This window comes from Mesoplodon mirus (genome assembly GCF_964341445.2).
Source record: "Mesoplodon mirus genome assembly, chromosome: 11".
Taxonomy (NCBI): domain Eukaryota; kingdom Metazoa; phylum Chordata; class Mammalia; order Artiodactyla; family Ziphiidae; genus Mesoplodon; species Mesoplodon mirus.
Genome location: NC_138987.1, coordinates 93,319,272 through 93,346,442, shown reverse-complemented (window position 1 = coordinate 93,346,442; position 27,171 = coordinate 93,319,272). Strand labels below are relative to the sequence as shown.

At 44.2% G+C, this 27,171-nt stretch overlaps 1 protein-coding gene across 3 annotated transcripts in view; it reads right to left on the bottom strand.

Moving 5' to 3' along the window:
* Positions 1–25,267, bottom strand: part of GPR19 (G protein-coupled receptor 19) — a 34,198-nt gene extending 8,931 nt beyond the window's left edge. Inside the window, exons 1-3 of one of the 3 annotated variants that reach the window (XM_082637084.1) lie at positions 24,997–25,267; positions 24,277–24,496; positions 11,863–12,019 (exon numbers count right to left, since the gene is read on the bottom strand). The gene's annotated coding sequence lies outside the window, so the exon portion shown is untranslated. The remainder of the gene's footprint in view (positions 1–11,862; positions 12,020–24,276; positions 24,497–24,996) is intronic. The other 2 variants (XM_082637086.1, XM_082637085.1) reach the window with 2 other exon arrangements.
* Between the last annotated feature and the right edge of the window lie 1,904 nt (positions 25,268–27,171).

The window sequence follows — 27,171 nt, the reverse complement described above, 5'->3', positions numbered from 1 at the left end:
TGCTGAAAAACATTTATTTTTCATCTCACAATACAGGAATATTGCAAAGTGGTTATGTGTGCAGGCTTTGAAGCAGACAGCTGAAGTGTGCGTGCTTCCTCTGTCACTCACTAACTAGCCGTGTGATCCAAAACAAGTTATCTAACCCTCTTGATTCCAGTGTTCTCATCTGTAAAATGGGGACAATTCGTCCCTATCTCATTTGATTATTATGAGGATTAAGTGAGATAACAGATACACAGGAGTTAAATGAGTTATTACAAGTCAATCTGTCTGGTATGAGAAAAACACTCAATCAGTGTTATCCTACTGCAGTTCTAAAACACACCTAGCTTGGTGTCTGGCACATAGCAAGTGCTGAAAAAATTAGCACTCTTACCACTGTCAGCCCAGAAAAGTCTTCTAAGCCATATGACAAGCAAATTTTAGTAACCACATCACATACTATAGTGATAATACTAACATTAGTCACATAATTTAGCACTGTTAAGGATGAATGGCTTTTGTGAAGGGGCCTGGGTACCTAATCATCATTCACAACATTGTTTTTAAGGGGAAACTCATTGGGGTCCAAATAAATAAACATAACCTTTCTCCAAGTTGGGGATGATTTTATAGTGACATGTTAGCCAGATAAAACCTTTTTCTATACCCTAAACCAAAAGATGTAATATAACTGGATTGACTATGTCTTTCTCAAAAGCATATAGAGTCTATCCTGCTTAAATTATTTCCTTTAGATAATTTTGAGTAGTTGCAAAAGAACCTCATACTTTCAATGAAAACCAAGTTTCTTCTCCACCATCTGAGGCCACTAGCATCGCAACTTATATGCCTGGAATTTTCCCTAATGCCCTTTTCCCTTTCCTCCTGTTATATAAGATATATAAATATTCCTCTGTAATATTTCCAGGTCTATGCCTTTCAGTCTGTTTCCCAACTGGGATCAAGCAGTTTCCTGAGATCAGACTTGGCACATTTTCTTTTTGTTTGAATATTGGTTATGCTTTCAAGGAGAATATGATTTTTTGAACAGAGAAGGATTTTCAGAACAGCCTCTTCTAACATCACAAAATCACCCATAACGACATTTCTGGGTGAGAAATTCTAGATATCTAGATTTAAGGAACTATTCCTCTTCTATCACCTTTACCTTTCTTTGTTCTTTACACGAATTCTAAAATATTAGAAATAAACAAAGTCAGCATCCTTGGTGTGATTCCCAGAAACCAGGAAGGCTTCTGGAATAATTTCAATGTTTCAATGTTTCAATTTCAATGTTTCAATAATTTCAATGTTTCAAAATCAATGTTTCAAAAATTTCAATGTTTCAGAACCATCAGAGCATCATTCTTTTAAAGTCAAAGTCCCGTTTTAGTATATGTGCTGCCGAAGTGAGCACCAAGGTTCCATTTAAAATGTAACTACTACTTAAAGAGTAAATTTTTTTACATATTATCAGTAGAGCAGTGACCTCTGAGACTCCGTCTATCTCTGAGATCTATGAGCTCAGAAAGGAGCCTGAGCTTCACCCCACGTGGAGGTTTATGTTGACCACGAGCTGCAATCCTCCCCAAATTCTCTGCAAACCAAGTTGCAGGAGAAAATGTTAGGTCATACTGGCTCCTCTTTGGGAGAATATATAAAGGACACTATCCAGTATTTTCCACCCTAACGGCCACTTAGTAGGGTTCTGTGTGGAATGGTTTAATAACACAGAACTTCTCTCCCTACTGTTCTCACAAAGTTGGTGGTCAGATAAAATGGGAAAAAGAAAAAGAAACACCAAGAAACTTCACCGTAAGAAATGACTAATTTGTTATGATGGTATACGCAAAGTAGTCCTCAATCACACAAAATATCCAAATTTTTATCACTTAGTATGAGCCAGGATTGTGCTAAATGCTGGAGATACAGAAGTTAACTAGACAGACAAGGTCTCTGCTTTTATGGAGCTTTCCTCTAGTGGGAGAAACAATATTACACAGCTAAATAAGAAAAACTACCCAATTAATAAAGAAATGGTTAGTGCTATGGAGAAAAATAAAGCAGAATGGGGAACCAAAATGGATGGCGGATGGTTGGTTGGTTACCCAGTTCCCAACTCCTTCCTTGCCTTCCTCTCTCCAGAGGCTGAAAAGGAAAGATAATCACTTCCCACCATTCCTTGCAGCTAGGGGTGGTCACATCAACATCACCTGCTTCTGGCTACTGAGACAAGAGAAGGTCTCCTGGCAGGGTGCTGGAAGGCTCTTGGGAAAATCTTTCTTAAAAATCTTTCTTAATAAAAGGAAAAGTGCGTGTGGGGAGTGTTCTCTCTTATGCACTGGCTGCCCCTCACCTCCTGCCTTTGTAAACTGTCACGTGATGATGTCAGGGCACTGGGTGGGATGTTATGAGGTCAAGGGAGGTCCTAAGACTCACAAAGATATCATCCAGTGCCCTGACACTGTGGAGTACCACAGGTAGGTAGGACACCTACCTCCAGACTACTTATTAAATAAGTAGTAGGTTCCATTATGGCTTAAGCTCTTTCTGAGATTTCAGTTATTTGCCTCTAAATGCATCCTGACAGATACAGGTCTTATTTCAGATAGAGTCACCAGAGAAGGATTCTCTGAAGAAGTGATACTAAAGCTGAAACCCCAATGACAGGAAGCCAGCCATGTGGAAATTAGAATAGAATTCTAGGCAGAAGGAACAATGAATGCAAAGGTCCTGGGGCAGGAACGAGCTTGTTATGTGGCTGGAGCACATGAATGTGGAAGAAAATGAGATAATCAGAAATGTAGGCAGGGGTCAGATCACATACGGCACTGTAGGGCACCGGTGTTATTCTTATTGCAGTGAAATCCACTGCAGGTTTTAAGCAACAGAGGGATATGAGTATGACCTGATTTGTGCTTTAAAAATACAACTTTAGTTGCTGTGTAGGTGGCTGAGAGTAGAAGAAGGGAGACCAGCTAAGAGGCTCTTACAATAACCTAGGTACATGATGATGGTGGCTCAGACCAGGGCAGTAGCAGTGTGGGTGGAAAAAAAGTAGATGGATATTGAAACTATTTAGGAGACCACAGAGCCACCAAGATTTGCTGATGTTAGGGGATGGGGATGACTCCTAGGTTTGAGGGTCTGAGATGGGGCAAGAAAAAGTCTGGGGAGCTAGAAATCAACAATTCTATTTTGGCTGAGTTAAATTCCTATTAGATATCCAAGCAGAGCTATCCAGTTAGCCGCTGAATATATGTTTGGAGAAATGTCTCTTCAGATTCTTTGCCCATTTTTATTAGTTCATTCATCATTCCATAAACATATTTTAAGATCATACTACGTGCCAGAACGTACTGTGCTAAGAACTGGATATACAATGGCAAACAAAACTGTCCCTACCCTTATGAAGGTCATAGTCTAATTAGTTGTGGAGGAGTGGAGAGAAGAGTAAGAAATAAGCACAAATAAAGACGGTAAGTTGTATAAGTTCTACAAAAGACGTGTTATAAGAGAGCTTGGCAGGAGGCCCCTCTCTTGGGCTGGGAGGTTCTGGAAGCCATGGAGGCAGGAGAAGCAGGGACAGAGAACAGGGTCATCTACGGTAGACTCGCCAGGACTCCTGCTGCAGACAGACGACAGGACAAGGAAATCTGGTCGCCACGCTGCCCCGGATCCCCAGCCTCCTTCCAGATCCTGAACAATGTTTCAGGCTCCTTGGGGCCTGGCCTTAGGACAGCTCTTGTGATAGGCTGTTGTTCTTAAGTTGGCTGAGAATTCTTTGCAGTGAAAAGAACCTATCCCATGGGGGTAGGGAAGAGAGAAAGCGGGGTAAGTGGGGCCTGGAGGGACAAGGTGCCTCTGGGAAATTCCTTTCACTCTTGTGCCACAGATTGGCTCCCCTATTCTCCCTCTCCACTCTGCACTATGTACCCATCGGGTCATTTAAGCTGTGATCAAAGAACACCTTCCTTCTGCTTAGAGAGGAAGAAAGGGGGGAGAGAGGAGGTCTGACTCACTCCCCCGCAGGTCATTGCTCCATGGGGTCAGCGGCTGCCCACTGATAACTGCAGTTGGGAGACTCCACCGCCTGGTACAGAGACAGGATAAGTTGTTGAGATACTGATGTGCATGCGCTGTGCTCCTTGCTAGGACTGTTTTCCTATCCCCTTCTGAGGATGAACCCAGGCCCAAAGTACTGTCTTGTCTTAGAGGAGAGTTGTCTCACCGGGCCTGAGACAAACCTGTTTCCTTGGCTCTTGTCTTCTGGAAGCTGGGTTCTCTGGGGGGATTTCTGTAGAGGGGAGGAGGGAGAAACAAGGACCTCTGAACCAGGAATGTGGCTGTACCCCTGTGGAGCCCTGCAAAGGGGAGTCCTGGATGAGCACAAGGGAGCTTTTGAAGACGATGAAAATGTTCTGAAATTGGATTATGTGATGGTTGTACAACTCTGTAAATGGAACAAAAGTCACTGAACTGTACCCTTAAAATGAGTGAATTTAATGGTATGTAAATAAAGCAGTTATAAAGGAAAGGTAGGCCTGGGACCCTTGCCTCACTTACACGCTGTGCTCCAGGTAAGGGACTGGTGGTGATGGAGCCATGTCCAAGGAATAGAGTTCCCCAGCTGGAGAAGAGGCCACTGCTCCAGGGTGGGGGTGGAGGCGCCCCGAAGCAGCAGGTCCATCAGCCTTCAAGGACACACACCAGCTCAGGCCATAATTACATCTCTGCTATAATCAGAGGAGATCCAAGCCTAGAGGGACCGCTCTATACATTGTGTTGTGTGTAAGAGCCCCAGGACCTAGAAAGAGGAAGAGAGTCCCAGTAGTGTTTGTCATCGACTTTCCCATTATCCTGGTAGGATGGAGCCTTGCTATTATTTAAAGGAAATAATGTGTGAAGTAGGCAGAATGGCCCCCCAAAGATGCCCATGCCCCAATCCTGGAACCTGTGAATATGTTACATTATATAGTAAAAGGGACTCGGCATATACAATTAAGGTTATGGAACTTAAAATGGGAAGATTATCCTGGATTATCCAGGGGGACCCAAACTAATGAGCCCTTACAAAGAACTTTCTCGGCTAGTAGCAGAGAGATGCGGCAGAAGACAGAGAGAGATTCCAAGCATGAGAAGGAATCAACGTGCTGTTCTGGCTCTGAGATGCTGGAGCCCACAGGCAAGAACCAGGGAGAGGCCTCTGGGAGTTACCAGTGGCCCCCAACTGAGAGCCATCAAAGAAACGTGACCTTGGTCCTAAAGCACGAGGCACTGGATTCTGCCAACCACCAAAATGAGCTTGGAAGGGGAATCGTCCCTGGAGCCTCTAAAAAGGAGCATGGTCCTGCCAACACCTTGAAGCCTTGTGAGACTCTAAGCAGAGAAACTGGCCAAGCCCACGCAGACTCCTGACCCGCAGAACTGTGATGTAATAAATGGCCATTATTGTAAGCCACTACGTTTGTGTTAATTTGTGACGGCAGCAATAGAAACTAATTCAATATAGCATTTGTTATATAACTGAGTGTGAAAACTGCAACTCATACCAGCCATTCTATCTTTCCACTACCCCACCATCATCTAGAATATTAGAAACCCCCAAAAGCTTAAAGAATGTAGTACTTTCTACTTCACCTTAAATGTTAGACTGGAGACTAAGAAACCTAAGTTATAGTTATGATTATAAGCACTGAACAGCAAGCCAAGAGGCCCAGGTCTTATTTTTACATCAGTGTAAGGACCTTAAGTAAATTAATCTCCCTGAATCTCTATTTCCATATCTACAACATGAATGAGTTGGTCTAGATGATTTCTAGGATCATTTTTGCTCTATGAACTACAACTGATAGGTAGACATTGTGACAAGCAACACACTTTCATTTAACTTATAATCCACCGCTTTCACCTGGCGGAGAGTGCATCCCGAAAGTGCACTGTGATGGGAGGACAGGGAAGCTGTGTAGGGCTGCTGGGGCCCAGTTCTTGAGCCTCTGCTGTCCAAGACTGGTAGTCTGGGTCTCCAAAGGAGAGATGAATTGTACAGAGGGGGCAGCCAAGCCCTCCTCACTAATTATCCTGGATGTGCCAATAATGTCTTACTGAAGATTCCTTGCAAGAAGCGGTCTGGTCTAAGAAGACCTGCCACCTGTGTTTGCTTCCCATCCCATGTAACACCAAACTTCTCAGCAGGGAGAAACACTTGCTAGAACCCCTGACTGTCCTTGACCGACTTTCCACACCTCTCCTCCTCGTAAGGGATCTTTCAAATTTTGAAGAAAACAATTTGGCCCCAGAATTTGCACCTCGCCAAATTCTATTTAATTTATTACAACAAACATTTTTTGAATAGTTGCCGTGTGCTCACTGAGTCCAAGTTTGGGAGGGAGATGTTCAGTTTTATGTCCAATCTCTGATTTCAGTTGTACGACTGAAATAGGAAAGGGGGGGAGGCAAAGACCAGACTCATTACACTCAAAGCAAAGAGCTGTACAGTAGATATGATTTATAGCTATTTGAAAAGAAGGTGAAGGATTCGTTAAGAACCGGGTGTAAGCACCGAACAGGGAGTTACTAAGGACTTCCGTTTTTCAGAAGCATTTACATTGTCTCACATCAAGTTCACATCAACACTCTGGGGAAATTTTGATCTGCACCACTGTCTTCAATCAGGGTTTTCCAAGAAAGCAACCTTCAGGTTCATGGAGCAGAAGTTAGATTTGAATTTGCAGTAACATGTATTTTTCATGGACAAATTATGCAACTATATATGTGGTCAGATGTGACTGAAAATATGGCTGAACATGTATTTGCATATGTTTCACATGGTTAATATATTTTTTAGTGCCATATATTTTTAGACATTTTATAAGTTAAAATGCTACTGCTATCACTTCTCAGTGCTTCTTATTTTAATCCTCTCTGCATATCAGCAATGATTGACCAAAATCACCAACACCAGCAATTTTCAACCTCTTCTTCAGAGGCAGATGTGACAAATGTGTCCATACATGTGATACACTCCTACAGACACATCCAGAATTACGTGTAACACCAAGAGCTCAGCCTACAATCTTCAACCTAAGAAGTCACGTTGAAAAGAAAATAATTATGTAGATATCCTTACATTTATTCTAATTAGTTTTTTAAAAAATGAACCACCAGCAAACTTTGGTATTTTAAAAGCTAGAAATTATTTGCAATAGACATTTTTTGTTTGGGACATATTTTGACACTTTGGTTGATAAGCACTGCCCTGCTATACCGTAAGTGTAGAACTGAAATCTGAATTCTTGAAGGGTAAGGGTGCCTGACACATAGAACCACGGAAAAGGTAGTAAGAGAGAGAAACATGGCTATTCTCCACACTGGGCAACGGTGGGATATGACAAACCTGTTACAAAAGTCTAGCATTTCCCTGGAAATAATTAATTTCCTACCTATGCTCTTTAAAGCCACTGACATCCCAGGGAGTCTTCATAGCCTGCCTCCAAATTCAAAGGTGTATTCCCTTCTTTAGATGTAGAAGAAAATAACTCTGAACACATTTAAAATGTGAAGAGGCTACGTTATCTCAACCATAATGCGTGGTTGACAGCACGGGCTCTTAGACTAGTGGTTCAGAGGTCATTTTGCCTCCCAGGGGGCATCTGGCAATATCAGGAGACATTCTTGGTTGTCACAACTCGGGGAGGAAAGTGTTGACATCTGGTAGAGGCCAGGGATGCTGCTAAACATTCCACAATGAAGAGGACAGCTTCCCCCCAACCCCCAACAGAGAATTATCCGATCCAAGAGGCCAATAGTGCTGAGATTGAGAAACCCTGCTCTCAAGCCAACCTGCCTGGGTTTCAAATCACCTGTTACCTATATAAGTTACTAAACATCTATGTGTTTATTGAGTGTCTTTACCAGTAAAATTAGGATAAAAACAGTGTCCACCTTCTTGATTTGTTGTGAGAATAAAATAAATGACACAGACAGGAGCTAAGAACAATGTCTGGAAAAAAGCTAGTGTTTAACAAATGTGTACTTTCATTACCATTATATGCATCGAAAAAGACTGAGAGGAAAAACACCAAAATTTTAAAATAAGTTGTTTCTAGATGGCCAGACCATGACTGGTTTTTATGTTCATTACACTTTTATATTTCTTTATATTTTCCAAATTTTCTAGAACTGTATTTGTATTACCCTAATATCCAAAAACATTGTTTTTTTAAAGAATGTAGAGGAAAGAACTTTACTTTGTGACATAGTGGAAAGAGCACAGAATCAGAAAGACCTGGATTCAGATCCTGGCTTTATTTGTTGTGTGTGACTTCGGGCAGATTAGTTACTCTGAGCTTCCGTTTCCTGATCAGAAACTGGGGCTAATAATGCATATCAGAGAGCTTCCATCAGGATTAAACATGACAGGCATCCAGTGCCTTGGAAATACGCTGAATGACAGGCTCCAAGAGATGGGTGCTTTCAAAGTTTGGCCCAGGAAAAATGACTCTATAAACAGGGAAATATAGTCATGATGGTAACTCCCCTCTTGCTTTTGAAACTGTCCTCTTGGAGAAGCCACCTCCCATCTCAACCCACTGTTTGCCTGGGTTCAGAGGAGAAACTGCATCCACACTTTGGTCCTTCTCTCTATTCTTTCCACCTCCGCACATATACATCCTAGGAAAGGACCAGATAATTCAGCAGGCAGGGCTTACTGGCAGCGGGAAGTTACTAAGAGTGAAAAGCAGGACCCAGGCATCACTTTCACATGCCCACTGAGGGACATGTTCATTGTCCTTGTTCTTGTTTCTTCTTTCATCCCTAGCCTCCAAGCTGAAAGCATTCTTGGCAAGGCCTCTCCTCCAGAGGAACCGCTCCACTTTCTCTCCATTCTATCTTCTCCTGTTCAGCTGGTAGAGAGCACTGCCCCCTTTCAGTTTTGAGAGGGATGAGTAGGAAGCCCAGAGAGGCTTCCAGATCTAGCCTCTTGTGTGCACTAGCCTGGCTCATCTGAGAAGGCCGGCAACCGTGCGGTGGGCAGGCAGCACTGGCCTGGCTGTACTGTGCTTCCAGCAGGGCTGTTTCTTTTCCACCCCTCATTCACTCCAGGTCACACTGAAGACCAGGAGGATGAGTAGACAGGATTCAAGGACCCAAACCGTAACCACAAACCCCACTATTAATGCTCCTTAATGACTTAATCAGATGGAAAAAGAAGAGAATAGGTTATATTTGTGTATATTATCAGGAGGGGTGACTATTTTAAGCCAGGTTAGCCTGCTAACTTAAATTCAAATCCTAAGCAACCTTTCAAGACGCCCTGAGACAATCCTTCGTACTCAGGTCCTAACTGCCACGGTGTGGAAAAGGCAGTCTGGCTCAACCCACTCTGACTCTGAAGACCCCATGGTTCTCCAGGGAGGAGTCTGGTAGTCCTACTGGGTGGGCTCTTGGTGCAGTGTTCTAGCGACTGGGAGGCACAGCTGATTAGGGCAGGAACTGACCTTCTCACGACATTCACTCTCAACCCAAGATGAACTATTTCAACACGGGGAGACGGTGCCAGGCAAAACATCAGAGGAAAATGAGAGTATTTGGGGTGCCCCCATCTAGATGTAAATAAAAATATCAGGAGAACTTCATTCTAAATATAAATAAAATGTCAGGGGGATTGGTAATACCCAGGAAATAATTTATGGATCCTTCTGGAACTCTAGTCTGCTATTGCTCCAGGGTCTGACTAGCATATGTACATTTCAGACATAATATTGACTGTTGCCAAGTTCTCTCCTACTACACTTTTACCTCCTCACTATCCTCCCCATAAAAGCGTGCAAAACAAACTAGGCATGGGCCCCCAGAACGCTGTCAGTCTTGAGCCTTCCCATTCTTCATTCACAAGGGTACATTGAGATGATATCATAAACGGGCTGGGTGCTAAGTGCTAGAAATCCAGAGATGGAAGGAGATGGTCCCTTCTGTCCAGAAGCTGACTTCGGATGACTACAGTAGCTAGCGTTAAGTGTACCTGTTCCAGGGAAATGCTGATTTCAGCAGGGATCAAATCTAAGAACTAAAGTTCAATAAAGTTTAAGGTGTCAAGGGGACTCCTTCCTCTCAAAGTATTCTTCAACTGAAACCGTGAAGGAAACACTTCATATAGTGAGGAATTTCACAAATTTTGGATTCCTACCCCCTTTTACTTCCTCTTTGTATCTCTGACCTAGTAACTTCTCTAAGTTTTCCCACAGCATATAAGAATGAGATCAGTCATCTTTTCTTGTCAAGGGCCAAAAGGGAAACTACACAGACCAAAAGGAGGTAACCCTTATATTTCAGGTATTTCCAGAAGTTAAAAAAAATTCCTCTTTTCCCCTTAAAAACCTAAATTAATTTGCAAAAAGGGAGAAATCTGTTCCCTATTTTAAAGTATGATAATAGTATTTTAAAGCAATAAATCTAGTCAGTTTGATAACATAGTTTGTGTTTATAATTTCAGAAGTTTTTAATCTATTTATTTTATTTTGAAAACCAGGTAAGTAGTGTCAATATGCTTAGGCTGGTCTTATTACTAGGTCCTGAGGATGAAAGAATGTTTCTAGGTTTGATTAAAAAAAAAAAAGAACCATGATGTAATTTTAGATTTCTCTTTTTCCTTTAGACATCATTTGGTCACCACCGCAATACAGTGTTTTACTACCAGATATCTATACAGCACAAGGGGAAGAGAAGAACAGGTAATTACTTACTGGGTTATTTGGGGGTACAGAATGTGACTACTGGGATAATTCAAGATTACTATAGATTTCACTGGGGGTCTGTTTTAGCCAGGAAAGATGATTCAATGTTCTAGTAGCATCAGCTGAACAAAATGTGTAGCCAAATCAACTGCTGACATCATTTGAAATCATAGGAGCAGGGAAGCAGCATAGTTCAGTGGTTAAGACCATGGACTCTAGGGTCAAGTTTCTTGGGTCCAAACCCTGTTTCTCCTATTTGCTAGCTGTGTGGCCTTGGGAAAATTCCCTAACTTCTCTGTGCCTCAGTTTCTTCGTCTCCAAAATGTGGGTACTAATAATAACTCCCCCAGAGGGTTATATAAGGATTAAATAACTGATTGTGCTTAGAATGATGCTTTACACGTAACAAGAACTTTACAAGTATTCGTTAAATAAAGACAAAATAAAATGTAAATCTGCTAGCTTGTCTCTTTGTGCTGGATAGAAATAGTCAAAGATATCAAGATTTGAAATGTGCATGGCAGGTTCTTTTAGCCTGTAACTTTGGAAGGTTCCTTTGAGAACTTCCTGGAAGCCTTCTTGGCAGCTATTCTGAAAGATATGGAATTTGGTGACAGTCTACTGTCCCTAAGAGAGCTGGAAACAATCACAAGCACTCCTGGTATCAGGAACATCAGAAGGAAGACGATCACACAGCACAAAGAAACAGCACGCCAGCCCACTCAGGCTCCCTAAGCCACTGCCACTAACCTCGGGGAACATGCCACAGAATAAGCAGCTGAAAAAGGATGAAACAGGATTTTATTGCAGTGACAATGAAATCTGGCTGGTGTCAGTAATATTATCTTTTCCCCTCTTTCCAGGATTCAATGAAAAATATCCTTTTCAGCAATGAGTGCTTTGTTTTATTAATTATCACTATATACAATTTCCATCTCATTTTTCTTCAACAGGCAGTGACTGTGGCGAATTGTTCATTTTACAGAACTACCTAGGCATCTTTTCTGGACCTGTGACAAATCTAAAGCCCCGAACCAGCGTCTAAGCCGGGACAAAATCTCCAAATTGTCTGGAAAACAGAAGGTATTATGTCCTCTGAGCCAAATTTCAGCCACGAAACTGCGGGATCTCTAGCACGTACCTTCATCCGGACTTCATTTCAGAGACGGTCTCCTTGGGTCTTCTTGGTCAGGAACAGCCCTTGCAGAGGAGTTTGGAGAATGCCATAAACCACCAGGGAAGCTTGGGAACACATCCATATCTGTCCTCTGCCTTCCCCTTGGCTCAGAGCCTGCTTCCTGGTAGGAAGACAAGATGACGCTGTGCAGGGTTGACTGTTAAACCATCTTCCCGCCCCCAGCCCCACTCTCTTGGTGCCCCCCTCCCTTCTCCTTTCCAGGGCTCTGGAATGTGTCACATGGGAAATGGATCATGTGGCTACAGGGGAGAATGTGGCCGGCTTCTCTCTCCCTTCCCCCACTTTTCCTTTCAGGAGCACAGCAGCAGAAATCTCCGACCTCATTGGCTCGGACCAAACATCTCCACATGAAAAGGGGAAGATTCAACCATCCAAACCTCCAGCCTTCTCCACTTTCTTTTTTGTTTTATTTTTCACCTGAACATTTTTCCTGGGCATTCAGAATTGCTTGGAAGGGAAGGAAAGAATGCTTTCTCCCCAGGCCATCTCTTTCTTTCTTATCATCAGTACCCTAACATGGCAAGGTGTTCCCTAACCTCCCTCCGGAGCCCCCTTGGCACATCTGAGACAATCAAGTGTTCAGCACCACGGACAGCATTACACCCCCTTCAGAGCTCCTTAAAGCCATTTGTCTATTTTACTCTCAGGTAAATAAAAATATTTTAAAAATATTTCCCCTGAGGTCTTGTGTCTAAATATACATCAGGCTATATATATGTAAGGCTCCAACCTCCCCTACTATCAACTTACTGTAACCTTATAAACACAAATATAATTTTTACGTATCATTAAACCTAAAAAGACTATCCCATGTCTACCTCCCCAGCCCCATCCCACCACCCATCCCCACCCTTTAAACATGCTCCATGTTTTGGGGGGGGAGGGGAAATTCTCATTACACAGTTTACCATATGCCCATCTATCTACGTTCACAGGCACAACGACAGACAAACGTAAGATTTCTTGAGTGTGCACGTCCGGATGTCTTTAGTCCCATCCCTAGGCCTCAGGCAGGGCTGAGTCCTCCAACTCAGAGAGGGAGCCCGGCAGGAGCAGTTTTGTGCAGGGTCTTTCCTGCTACACTGACGTCCCGGTTGCCATGGTAACTGTTGAAGGGGATGATTTCGTTCAGAACCAGTCACCATGGGACCCTGCTGACTAAAGAAAGGAAGAGGGAACAGGACTGAATTGCAGAGGAGGACTTTCAATTAGCATTTGCAGAGCCAAATTTACCTAATGGGCCCTTTCTTTACTGAATTGTTGTTGACCCTAAATCTTGAAAGGATTCTAGGAATTAGTATGGACACTGCAATGGTAACTCCCTCCATCCTCCACTGCTTCTTTCCTTAAAAATCTATTTAGGTGCAACTAAATGAAAATGCCAGCTTCACAGAATGACTGTGGCATGCCATCACAGCATAGGGAAGAACACAGGAAACGTACTTCTTCTCAGGCTGAGGCTTCTGACTGTTATGAGGCCATTTATCTAACAGTCTTAATTTTAGGGAGATACTTTAGAACCACACCTGAACCAGGAACAATTTGTGAATGCTTTACAACTTTACAGCAGAAAAGATAAATATGGTTTAATGTGCCTTGCTGGATTATTTTGAATAAAAATAAATTTGAATAATAAGGTCAATCCCTTGGATAGCCTTTGGACTATCCCAAGTCAGAACTTAAGCTAGCTATACACTTGTCTCATTAGGCATGCATATAGCTGACTGTTTCTAACTCAGAATCCTAAGCATGGCAATTCTGCATATTTATTTTGAGGGATAGAAATGCTGACTTTCAATGTGCAATAATGCAAACTCTGTAAGAAAAGAGGTAGCATATAGGAGCTGGAGTATAATTTCAGGAAACTGAAGCGCCTTCCTGGTCCAACATCCACAGCTTAAGACATGTTTACGTCTTTTATTTTGGGATAAGAATCAAGTTAATTCTAGTTTTTCTATGTAAGACTCGCAGAGAAATTCAACTCTGTTCATTCTAATATTTGTCACTTTCAGAAAATTCATTTATCAGGAAAGCTGGATATGTGTTTGAAGAAATTTTTAGAGAGCCAGCCAGATGGTTACTTAGATCTCACCTCTCTTCTTCTAGTGAATAATAACAGCAACAACAAAACCGGCTAATATTTATCATGCACCAGGTATTCAGTACATGACGTCGTTTAATCCTCCTATCAAACCATGAAACAGGTGCTGTTATTAACATTCTTGTTTTACAGACGAGGAAACTTGGAGAAGATAAGTAACGTGCCCAAGACCACACCACTAGTTAGTGTGGGAGCTCGGATTGGGGAGTATTTAATATGACTCCAGAGCAGGCATATTATATGATAGGAATCTGTATCATGGATAATGGACTTGATCAAAATAATCTGTCAATTTAATGTGACTGATGTGATTCATTACTATGGGCCTCTGACAGAAGAAATCAAAAAGATTTCTTTAAATCATTTGAGATACAAAAAAAAAAAGACCAAATTATTCATTCTTTTTATGATTGCATGTGTACATCACAGCTTAGTGATAAAATAATAAAAACGATTTTATAAGGAATCATAATCTGAAATATTATTAAGGATGGATATAAAACATGTTATGTAATATACTAATTTTGTTAAAAATATTAAATTTATAATTACCAAACTTATTCCCGGCCATTTGGAAGAAAATAGACAGCTGTCTTCTATCCAAACCCATAAAAATCACATAATACTGTATAGCTAGGGTAATATTTTGAAAATAATTTATGTGATTCTTTTCCCCTCTGCCTGCCTGGGGAATCGATTTGCCTTGGGGATAGGGAGTGTGGCACTGTTCAGAAATTATAAAAGTAATAGAAAGAAAGAAGGAAATAATATTCAGCTTCTGAAATTCAAAACAGGAGCGTACAGCAAGACAATAGGCTTGAAATCCAAGCTACCGTTTTGAAAGCCATTCTCAAAATTCCTTTATCTGTCATCAACCAAATATGGAAGACTTTGCTCAGACTGTCTGGTACCATAGAGCAGGCCTTCACACTGGGGCAGGCAAAAACTTTCCAAGGGGTCCCAGAGCCTGCAGGCAGTTCTAACGGAATTTCTAGATTCTCAACTTCCACAAGCTGACTTTCCTGAGAACTGGTGCAGTCAAGATGCCATGCTGGTTCTTGGTTCCCATCTAGTAGTTTTTCTTCCCTTTTACCATAGATTGGTGAACCTCTCACCCACCTCTACCTCAAATCCTACAATGGTGAACTGCCTGAATTTTAAAAAGCCCTGGGAAACAAGCAAAGAAACAACTGGAAATATTGAGGATGCCTTTTGAGATATTAGTGAACTCAATAATTGAGTTAACGCATCCTTTTAAGAAACAAGAGCTTTCCAATTGCTTTAAACAAAACTGAAAGCAAACCACTATCCAATTGTCCACTGAGAGAGTCATTACAACAGTTCTCTTAAAAGAAAGCTCTTGGGCTCCCCTGGTGGCGCAGTGGTTGAAAGTCTGCCTGCCAATGCAGGGGACCCAGGTTCGTGCCCTGGTCCGGGGGGATCCCACATGCCACGGAGCGGCTGGGCCCGTGAGCCATGGCCGCTGAGCCTGCGCGTCCGGAGCCTGTGCTCCGCAATGGGAGAGGCCACAACAGCGAGAGGCCCGCGTACCACATTAAAAAAAAAAAAAAAAAAAAAAAAAAGGAAAGCTCTTTTTACAAAAGAATGACAGCTAAAAGGCAGAATACAACAGTTAGAACACCATCTTTACAGGCCCCAGTGAAATAACTGATTCAGGCAAGGACCACATCAGGTGTTCAAACTATGAGATGAAAAGTTGTTGGGAACAGGTTGTTTGTACATTATTTACAAACTGCAATGGGAAATGTGTACTTTTTCAAGGGTGAGACTGGCAGGGGCTCACCATCTTAACCAAGTGACCAAATTTAGCATCACTAACCTAACAGTGGGACAACCTGAAATTAGTGCCTAACATAAAGCAAGGTGACCTACCCAACATTACTAATGAAGTATTCTTTCTAAAAGCATTTAACCTGAATCTAATCAAACCTCTAGACAGAGTGCCCAGTTGGGGCGGGGGGTGGGGGGGGGAGGCAGGGGTTGGAGAAACAGATTAAAGACATCATGAGAAAATAATCGACCAAACTGAGAAAACAGAATATTCTACAAGAGAACTAGTCTGGACTTATCAGAAAGTCAATGTTATGAAATAAGAAGGGTGAGCTATTATTAAAGAGACTAAAGAAAACCAATTGAAAAGCATGTAACTTGATGAGATGCTGACTGGGGAGGGAGGGAGAGTTGGTATAAAAAAGCTCTAAAATATTTTGTGGAAATTGGGGAAATTTGTCTTGTGAACTGGATATTAAGATGGTATCATGGAATTATTATTTCTATTAGGTGTGAGAAACAAATTGTGGTTAATAGGTGGATTTCCTTATTCTTCGGAGATGCTGAAGTATTAAGGATAAAGCGTCGAGACGAATGCAAGTTACCCACAAATGGTTCAACAGCAACAAAAAATATGTATGCACATAATAAGAAAGGGAAAGTAAATACGGCAAAACATTAACTGGCGAATCTGGGTGAAGAGTGTATGGGTGTTTACTGTACTTACTTTCCAATCTGCTGTCTGAATGAAAATTAAAAAAGTAATAAATTCTGCTCTGTGGTGGACAAGGACATGTCACAGGGAAAGTAAGAGTCTCTCCCTCTAGGTCTCAGGTTCAGAGAGAAATAGAGGAGAATAAAGCAGCCAGTCACTGGGCCTGACCTCTTTCTAGACCAAAGGCGGATATGAGTGTATTCATTTTCTCTTGTGGCTGTTTCAAATTACCACAAACAGTAGCTTAAAACAACCCAAATCTATTATCTTACAGTACTATAGGTCAGAAACCTAACATGGGTCTTACTGGGCTAAGATTATGGTGTCAGCAGGGCTGTGTTCCTTTCTGAAGGCTACAGAGGGAGAATCTGTTTCCTTGCCACCCACATTCCTTGGCTCGTAGCCCCCTAACTCCATCTTCAAAACCAACAACCTGGGATCTCTCTAACCAGTATTCCACAGTCACATCTCCCTTTGTCTGACCTCAGACTGGAAAGTCACTTGATTGGGCCCGCCCAGATAATCCAGGATAATCTCCCCTCTCAAGGCCCTTAACTTAGTCACATCTACAAAGTCCCATTTGCCCGGTAAGGTAACACAGTCACAGGTTCCGGGTGTTAGGTGAATATCTTCAGGGGTCCTGACTCTGCGTACCACAGTAAGTTACCTCCATGCTGAGAGGGGCACTCAGGGCAAGAGCTCTCTGCCTTTGCTGCCCTCTGGGGACCACTGCCGAGGCCCCTCGTACCTCATCCTCTGCACTCTGCACGGCCTTTCGGGCCAATGGCAAGTTTCTCACAGTGTACGTAGGCATACAGAGCAGTCAACTATCCCAAGTGTTTCCTGTTCCCTTGAAGCATGGGTGTTCAACTAACAGCTGGGGGCCTGGTGTGGTCAGGTGAGGGGACTCCACAGCCGGGGCCAAGGGGAGACAGAGTCCCCAAGGGGAGGAGGCCGATTCTCCCTGTGGAGATTTGCCTGAAGCCAAAAATGGGCCAGGAATTCACCAGCTGCAGGCTTCAGCATCGCAGGCCGGCAGGTTCCCCAGTGCTCAGGCCAGCAAGGGGCATCATGCCGGAACCCTGCCAGTGCACTCTCTAGGTCCAGAATGAAGTCGGGGATACCCCCCTCTCAGCAATTCCACAAGGATGTGTATGTTACCCCTCCCCACCCTCCATTCAAATGGATGTTATCTTCAGAGAGGATGACAGGACCTCCTTGGGAGGCATTATGAAAGAGAAAACATTTTTACCCAAAGGAGACTTATACTATTTAAAGAAACCACTTAAGAAATGAAATTGAACTATACCTGAGACTGAATTGGACACTTTGCCTGTTTTTTTCTCTGTACCCTAACAGTTGTGATGGTTTTAAAATATGTCCACAAATTTTTGATATGCCTCCCTTCAAATGGTGACACCTAATACTACTTCCCTTGAACATGGGCCAGACTCATAACCTGCTTCCAGTGAAGAGAATGTGGCAGGAGTGATTCTCTGTAACGTCCGAGGCGAGATTATCATAAGGACAGTTTCTGCCTGGCTCTCTGCCTCTTGGATTGTTCAGCCCCCATGTCGTAGGGACACCAAAGCCATCTTGTGAAGAGGCCCACGCAGGTAAAACTGAGGCCTCTCACCAACCAGCACCAACTAGCAACAGGGCAGTGAGCCACCTGGCAACAGATCCTCCGGCCCTATCGAGCGACTGCAGTCCAGACAACATCTTGAGCTCACTTTGTGAGGCCCCAGGCCAGAACTGCCCAGCTAAGCTGCTCCCAACTTCCTGACCGACAGAAATTAGGAGATAATGTTTATTATTAAGTTGCTAAGTTTGGGGGGATTTTGTTATGCAGGTAACTTACACACAGGTGAAAACTATAGAAAACAATGACGAGAACTACCTTTTCTTGGCATATTCGAGCTGCAGTGAGTTACATATGTGTCCATGCTGCGTATGTGTGTTCCTCTTGTGGAAAGCATGTGGTTTCATTAGGTCAAGAACACGAGGAAGGGGAGAGCACAACTAGCCACATTAGAGTGCTGTCTAAGGGGAAAAAAGAAAGCCACTGAGGTGGAGGTGGATTTATTATAAAAACTCAGAAGAAGTGCAGGGAACCCAAGAACAGGAAGTGGCAGTTAGACCACAGATGGGACTGCAGGAAGGGACAGAAAGCTGTCAGAGCCAAGAGACACTGACTCCATCTCCTTCTCTCTCAGGCTACGGGACCAATTGTCCCCTATTTTCTCTCTCTTAATTAGCTGCATCCACCTGCTTCTCTTTTGCGATCAGCTGGTTCTGATTACTGGCCCCCAAATGGTGGCCTTGGCTCTGAAAGTTACATGACCTTACAAGTTCAATGCTCCTATTTAAAGGACCCAGTCTCAATTAAAAATAGAACTACCGTATGATCTAGCAATCCAACCTCTGGGTATATACCTAAAGGAAATAAAATCACTGTCTTGAAGAGATATCTGCATTCCCATGTTCATCGAAGCATCATTCACAATAGCCAAGATATGGAAACAATCTAAGTGTCTGTCGACCGATGAACGAATAAAGAAAATGTGACATACAAATACACTTCACACGCATGCACACACACAATGGAGTATTATTCAGCCTTAAAAAAGAAGGAAATCCTGCCATTTGTGCCAGGGTGGATGAACCCGGAGGACATGATATTAAGTGAAATAAGCCAGACACAGAGAGACAGATACTGCATGGTCTCACTTATATGTGGAATCTAAAAAAGTTGAATTCACAGTCACAGAGAGTAGAATGGTGGTTACCAGGGCTGGGGGATTGCGGGAAATGGGGGAGATACTGGTCAAAGGGTACAAACTTTCAATGATAAGATAAATAAGTTCTGGAGACCTAATATACATACAGCATGGTGCCTATAGTTAATAATAGTTGTATACTCAAAATTTACTGAGAGATTTCAAGTGTTCTCACCCCACATACAAAAATGGTCACTATGTGAGATGGGGTGTTAGCTTGATTGTGGTCATCGTTTCACAATGTATATGTATATCAAAACATCATATACTTTAAATATACACAATTTTTAGTTGTCAATCATATTTCAGTAAAGCTGGGGAGAAAACATATGACCCAGGCTCTCAATGTTCTGATCTAAACTCTTAGGAGGCAGTCTGTCTGACTCGGCTTAAGTCGGGTATAGAGCGGATCCAACCAGCTGTAGGCACTGGGATGGAGCAGTTCCTGTGCTACCCCTCAACACTAACGAATTTGGCAAATTTTATAAAGGGGAAGGACAAGGAGAGGGAGGAAGTGATTGACAGAGGAAATGACTGGCATCTTAGTGTGTGTGTCTGTGTTTTTTAAATTCCATGACCTCTCCACTGGTGAGCCTGCCAACAGGCACACCACCTTTGGCCTCCATGTCACCTCCGTTTGAATCACCCACCAGAATACGCATACCCTTCACACCGCCTGAGTTCTCCCACATGGACCCCATGCTGTGTCACGCTCCCACAGGTTAGACCTGAGGCAGTTTCCTCTGCCGTGTCCACCTGGGGAACACGTATTCCCATCTCAAACCCTGCTGCCTTTCATCTTCTCTGAGGTTCTAGGTCCCTCTTAGCCCCACCCCCTCCAAAATAAGTTACTCCCACCTTCTTTCTTACTACAGTACTTCTTTAATTTTCACATATATTACTTCTTTTATTGCATTGTGTTCATAGATTCCTATAGGGAGCAATGTCATTTAATTCATCTTTAGACCTCTAGGATCTCAAAAACAAAGTAGGTTCTCAACAACAGTGTTCCAGCACACTGAACAAGCATGATTTCAGGGACTAACTTAAAGCAACTTAATTTTTATTTCCCACTGTCCCAGTGAAAACACTCTGTAGTGCTTGGTACTCCCATCCCTGAATGAAAACCTGAGCTGCCCCATTCCTTTTTATGATCATTGCTAGGTAAGAAAAGTTAGTGATTAAAATTTCCAGTCCAGTATCATAGTCGAAATTTGCCCCCTGACTTAACAGTTAAGGCTTTCCCCTTCCCGCCAGTTTGCAGCTGCTGTACCCGGGAAAGCTGACGTTCAGGCAAAGAATGGAGCCACGTCCCTCTCTCCCTGGTTTCTCTGTCTACTGGCACTCCAACAACTCCATTCAAATATCCTCTGCAGAAGCCTTTCCCAGTCTTCCTCGTGACTCCTTTATGTCCCTGATATGGGTGAGAGTTTAAGAGCAGTCTAATCAGTTCTCAGCCTCCTACATCTTGCAGAGTCCTACAGAGCGGTCTGTCTCTGGTATTTCTTGTCACAGGGTCTCAGGAAGCACTCCTGTTCTGACATACTTTTATAACCGTTTAACTAAACTGTCAGCACTTGGGATTTTTCTGCTTCGAACTTTCAATAGGTCTCCCTCCTCACCCCAAGTCTCCTATCCTTCTATCCCGTTCCACTCCTCACTTCTGCATCCACCCACTTCCATAACCTCTAGTTACTGACCCCTGCAGAGTCTCTGAATCCTGTCTTCTTACCTAGGCAACAATGTTTGGCCATTTCATCAACGCTCTTGCTAGGGATTAAACTAATGTGCTTCTCAAGAAAAGGGACCCAGTGAAAGACAGATTACCCCCTCCCCTTTTGGCAGAAGATACTCCTGGCCATTACTGCTACGTTTGGGTCTTGGCATCAGTGACTGAAGTAGTATGGTGGTTTCAACTTCTAAATTACCTGTATCTCTAGAAACCAGAGTTGTCCTAAAAGAAAGTACCTTGTCTCTTAGAACCTCAAATTCTTGACCCAGACACGCCGTCCCTCCTATTCTAACTGATTCTCTACTCACTGAAAGTCTACAAAACAGACTTGATCCTCACCTTTCTCACCTGTTAGTACTGACAGGACCACTTGTATAGTCAGAGCAGCCACATCAACCCTATGAGGCTCTGGGAAGAGGCTTCCTTATCAATGGCCTTTCCACGGGAGAACACTCACGTACATACAGGTCAACGATGACTCGATGTCCCTCCCTAACCAATGGAGCAACTGTAAAAGGTCCCCACAGCTCACTACTGCAGTCCGCCATGCTCATGGCCCAAGATCCACAATGCGGTAAAGCAATAAAGACGTCACCTTCTGTGTCAAAGCTGTTAAATTAGCACCACGCTCTAACCAACTGAGCTAACCAGCCAGAATTGTGTCACCTGTGCTAATCAAAGGCCCAACTTAGGAGGCTCAAAGTCTTCCATCTCCACAGTAAATCCTGTGTATTCCTGGGGCCTGTATTAATGACCTCATGACTGACCTTTCCCAAATCACGATGCTTACCACCTTCTTATCATAGTGCCCTCTCTCCTGAACGGAGCTCACTATGCCCTACTCATCTGCCCATCTCAAGCTCTAGCCCTTATACCTCTAGAAATTTTTCAAATATATAGCTATCCAGACAAGTGGTCTTAAACCACAGGCCTAACTTCTTTTCTCCTCCTGCTTAAAGCAGTGGTTCTCAATTTTAGCAGCAAAATGAAGAGCTTTAAAAAATACTGATGCCCAGTTTCCACTCCCAAAGATTCTGATTGAATTGATCTAGGGTGAAGCCTGGGCATTAGGACTTTCTAAAGCTCCCCAGCTGAGTCTACTGTGGAGGCAAGGTGACGAATCTGTCTTAAGGCTCTCTGAATACGGATGCATCCATGCTACACAGAACATCCACATTTTGGTGAGGAGATGGCACGCGTAAATGTGGTGGGAGGCTCAAGGCGGAAACTCTTATTTGTTGATCATACACTACATATCAAGTTCTACGCTAGTAACTCATGCAGTCCTTTCAACTGTACCTCATTTCCTCTTTACAGTCATCCTATGAGGTAGGCACTATTGTCCTTATTTGACACACAGGGAAACCGAGGCCCAGGGAGGGCACACAGAGTGACTGGTATGCTCAAGGGTCAAACCCTTTCTGTGACACCATCCTGAAGAGGTCACGCCTCTTACAGCTGGATGACCCTGTAACGGAGCGCCGCAGGGCGCAGCCCTTAGCCCTCCGCCGTTGCTGCCCGCCCTCACCCCGCACCCCGTTACCAGGCAACGGTTACCGGGAGATCATGAACGCCGGGGGTTGGAGCCTCAGCGAGAGGTCTTGCTCAGCCATTGGTCGGCACCACAGAGGGCCCCATTCAGCCATTGGTCGGCGCTGCCGTGGGCCCCGCCCCCAAGCGAGCAACTGTCAAGGAGCCACCGTTTGAGGGGAGTTTTTGAGCCCACGGTCGGCGGAGCGGTGGTCGTCCACTTGGAGCGTGAGGTAAGAGGCCGATCCCAGCCTTCTCCCCGGGGCCCTCCAGCTCACCCGGCCTCGGGCTGGCAGACGAGCTGGGGGACCCAGGGAACAGGCTGGGGGTGTGCCCTGCAGGGGAGGCTCCAGAGCCTCGCCAGGACCGCCCACGGGCCGGGCCCAGGCCCTGAGGCTGCGGTGACCCTCTCCCCTATGCCCGCCTCTACGACCGAATGGCAGCGGCAGTCTGCATGGGACACAGTCTGGGAGACCTGGCCCCCACTGTTTACGCGGCCTGAGGAGCCTGAGGGCCAGCTGGGCCCCGGGCGCCTGGCTCCCTCAGCGATGACAGCTGGGCAGGGTCTGGGGACCTGGCCCGTCTGAGATCTGCCTCTTCAGCCTGGGCGCTGGTGGGAGGAGCCAGACTGGGCGCTGGACGGACGCTCCGAGGTTAGGGCGACCGCCCCCCTTCTCTCCGCCAGGCCTGGACCTTGGAGGGCGAAAGTCGTGCCTTGGGACCTTCCCCTTTTCTTGTCAGAACAGAGAGTAACATTTGTTTTGGTGGAGATTTACAGGAATATCGTAACCTGACCTCAAGCTCTGACACCAAGAAGTGTGCACCAACTAATTACGCCCCTCCCTCGCCTTTCCTATAAAAGGGCTTTGCTGATTGCTTTCAGGGAGTCTGGGGTTTTTTAAGGCGTGAGCCACCCATCTCCTTGCATGGCCCTGCAATAAACATTTCTGTGTTCCAGACTCCAGCATTTTGGTATTGTGTGGCCTCACTGTGCGTCGGGCACACAGGCCTTGCGTTTCGGTAACAATCCCACTCCCCCCAAAAACAGGCTCCAGCGCAGAAACCCTAGTCTATTGCATCCATGGATATATATTTTTTTTTTTCCTGGAACATTTTCCCATGAACTCCACACACACAGCCCAGTTACTAGGCTATACTTTAGGCTGCCAAAATGAGGTGAAGTGCTCCAGGCAGAACTTCTCGATAGGGGACTACTAGGTCTGGGCCTTTATCAAAGTACTTCCACTCTATTGACCGATACCTGGATCCTTCTCCCTCACTGCTAACTTAAACCCTGCGGCTTTCTATACTGTTTTTCTTACAGATGAAGCTATATTGCTTACCTACAAGCCATTCCTTTGCTGGTCTACTAAAACCATGTATTCCACCATTCCTCTGCCTTGTACTCCAGACAGTACACAGAGCATCAAAATATACTGGCTAAGCTGCATACGACTCCTGCTAACATCAAGATGGGGCTCTCTGGGCTTCCCTGGTGGCGCAGTGGTTGGGAGTCCGCCTGCCGATGCAGGGGACGCGGGTTCGTGCCCCGATTCGGGAAGATCCCACATGCCGCGGAGCGGCTGGGCCTGCGAGCCATGGCTGCTGAGCCTGCGCGTCCGGAGCCTGTGCTCCGCAACGGGAGAGGCCACAGCAGTGAGAGGCCCGCGTACCGCAAAAAAAAAAAAAAAATATGGGGCTCTCATACCTAGTGACCTGGGAGGCCAGCGGCGACAAGTCGGTACTTTTGTTACGCGCCAGTGTCTTGGTAGCTCAATTCCACCACTTCACTCCATGCAATCCACATTGCATTCCGCCTGAGGGATGCTTCGAGGGGCCAGGGGACCCACTGGGAGAGGACACTGCGGGTGGTACCTTTCAGACGCTGCAGGGCAAACTCCAGTGCTTGCGCAGGTGTCCCACATACCCTGAGAGAGAAAGAGGTCAGATGGGTCAGTTCTCTCAAGACACTTGCAGAATTCCTGACTCCCGTTACCTTAACTGTCCTTCCTCATCCCAACCTCAGCCCTTGCTCACGACTCTGGCTTTTAGAATCCACCTTGTCCCACTCACTTAGGGACTCCCCGATTTCCACCTTACCCACGAGGGACTAAATGTGGAGCATTTCTGCCTTTCTGTTTACAAACACGCACAGGGTCACACTATTTGAAGCAAGACGTGCTCTACTGCCAAGAGTTCTGTTTTCCCAGTTTCCCCTCTCCACTGTGCTGCATAGCTACTGCCTTCAAGCACCGCTTCAACTTTCCCACCTTCTCCCTCCCACTGCACTACCTTATTCACACTCACATTCTCTCTTGGTTTCCAGAAAAAAAAATACAAAGAAAACACAAGGTTTTCTTTCTTGGCCCCTCAGATTTATTCCTCTATGTCGCTCCCAGGGTTATCTTTCCAAACACAGAAAGCTCACCACTCTGGTTTAAAGCCTGGACGGCTCTCCCACGCCCACGCCTTTACTACTCGATTCGCGGAAACCTCCTCACAGAGTTCACGGCCGAAACAGAGCAACGCAAAGGAGTGACGAACGTATAAGCATGTGGAGTTGTGACTGCAAAATCGCGAAGAATGTGGTGTTGTGTGCTCGAATCCATCGCGTCCACGTGAATTAACCTCCGACCTTTCTCGAGGGTCAAATTTGGTTGACTATTACCAGCCAAAACGTTTCTAAATGTTTTCGCGCTAAAAATGATCAGTCAAGCGCATGAGCAAACGCCCGGAGAGTGAGGGGGCGTCCGCTGTTCGCGCAGGCAGATCTCGCGATGTTTGGGCCAGCCCGGGGAGTCGTAATGTTTTTTGGGGTGCTTTGAGGCCTTTTTACGCCCCCCCTCCTCCAGCCCCGATGGATTAATGCTGTCGTCAAAGAAAAAAGATCAAGAGTCCGCGGCGAGAACAAACGAGGCTAGAAGTAGGCGACACGCCAGCGGCAGGTCTCCGGGGCCGAGGAAGGGCTTCTCTACGAGGCCCCGAAGGCCGCACAAGTTCTTCAGAAACAAAAGCCAGAAGTTTGTAAAAAACTGGAAAAAAGCCAACCAGTTTATCACCTTAGAATGCGGTGTGGGGATTTTTGTTGTTGTTTTTTCACTTTTCACTGTACGAAAAATCCCATTGGCTGACAACACCAAGTTTCCCCCTTCTGCTGCTACTGCGCCTGCGCGGGGCTTTGTTTACTACCTCGGGCGGCCGCTGGGTACCCACTTCAGAGTCCGGAGTCTAAGGTCTTGGTGTGTAGTTTATGATGAAAGTCGCGTTTTCAGCCGGGAACACGGGTGGGAGGTTAATAACAGGACAGGTTAAGTGTAAACCTGAAACCAGTGAAAATACGAGCCGTAATGAAAACCAATCTTGATCACTCAGAAATCGTTGCCTTTTCAGATCTGTCGTGGAAGAACTTCATTATGAACGTAATGAAGGTGGTAGCTCCACTCTAACCATAACTAAGAAGTGGTAAGCAGCAACAGTACTAAACCCAAAAGCGTAGGTCGTATTTAGGTACCTGTTAAGAATATGGACTCCTGTAATGGAAAAGATGCAAATAACACTAACCCTAAGCCCCTCTTGCTCAAATTTCGAGCAATACCTGCATCGTTAAGAATGACTATTTAAAAAAAAAAAAAAAAAAAAAGAATGACTCTCGAAGCGGAGTCAAAAAGGGAGCCATGCAAATTTTGAAACTAAAAACAGATGACTCTAGAAGCAATAGCCAGAAAAAGCACAAACCAACAAGCAAATTTTTGAAAATGGTTTTAAGTTCCCTTCAGAATCAGTTTCAGATGGCTTAGAAGGCTATGATACTTACAAAATGAGAAGATATGGTGAAACTTTGTGTTATAGATATGACTGGATCTGTTTGAAAACAAAGAAAAAGCAGGCAAGCTGATTTTTAAAAACTATCCTTATGGAAGAATTTCCAGTGATGCGTTTTAATGTGCTCAAAACAGCCTTAAGCAACTGATAGATTCAGCTAAACCTAGATGTTTATCTTAGAGTTGGATAATAGCATAGATGTTAACAATTTGGAAATTTTGTTGGACTCTGTTAGGTTTTAAATGATGAATTTGAAGACTAATTTGTAATAGAAGAAACTTTCTACTAAAGGAAGGTGAAATTTTTAGGTAGCATGAAATTAAGTAAAGGAAAAGTATGGACATGTGTGCAGATGGGGCCAGATTTTGAAGGCTCTGGACACTTCCAGCATGGTTCACAGAGCCTTCACCTTAAAAAATCAGCCTCTGGGTTTTTCTCATTATGTTCGATATGATAGTAAAATTTAGAAAATGTAGCAATTTGAATACTTACCCTTTAAGGCAACAATTTGTACCAAAGTCACAAGGAACTTTAAAATCCTGCTCCGTTATCTAGAGGTGCACTCGTTTGGTTGAAGTAAGGTGATAGCCAGTTTTCTAAGCCAGGACTGAATTGACATTTTCTTCCTGAAGGAAAAGAAACGTAGATAAGCTGAATTGATTCTTTGTTCGCCTACTAAGGTGATTAAGACTGACTCATAAACACTGCTTACTTTGTCAAGGCAATCAACAACTGTAAAAGAAACTGAATGCTTTTATTGCACATGATGAGATGGTTCTAA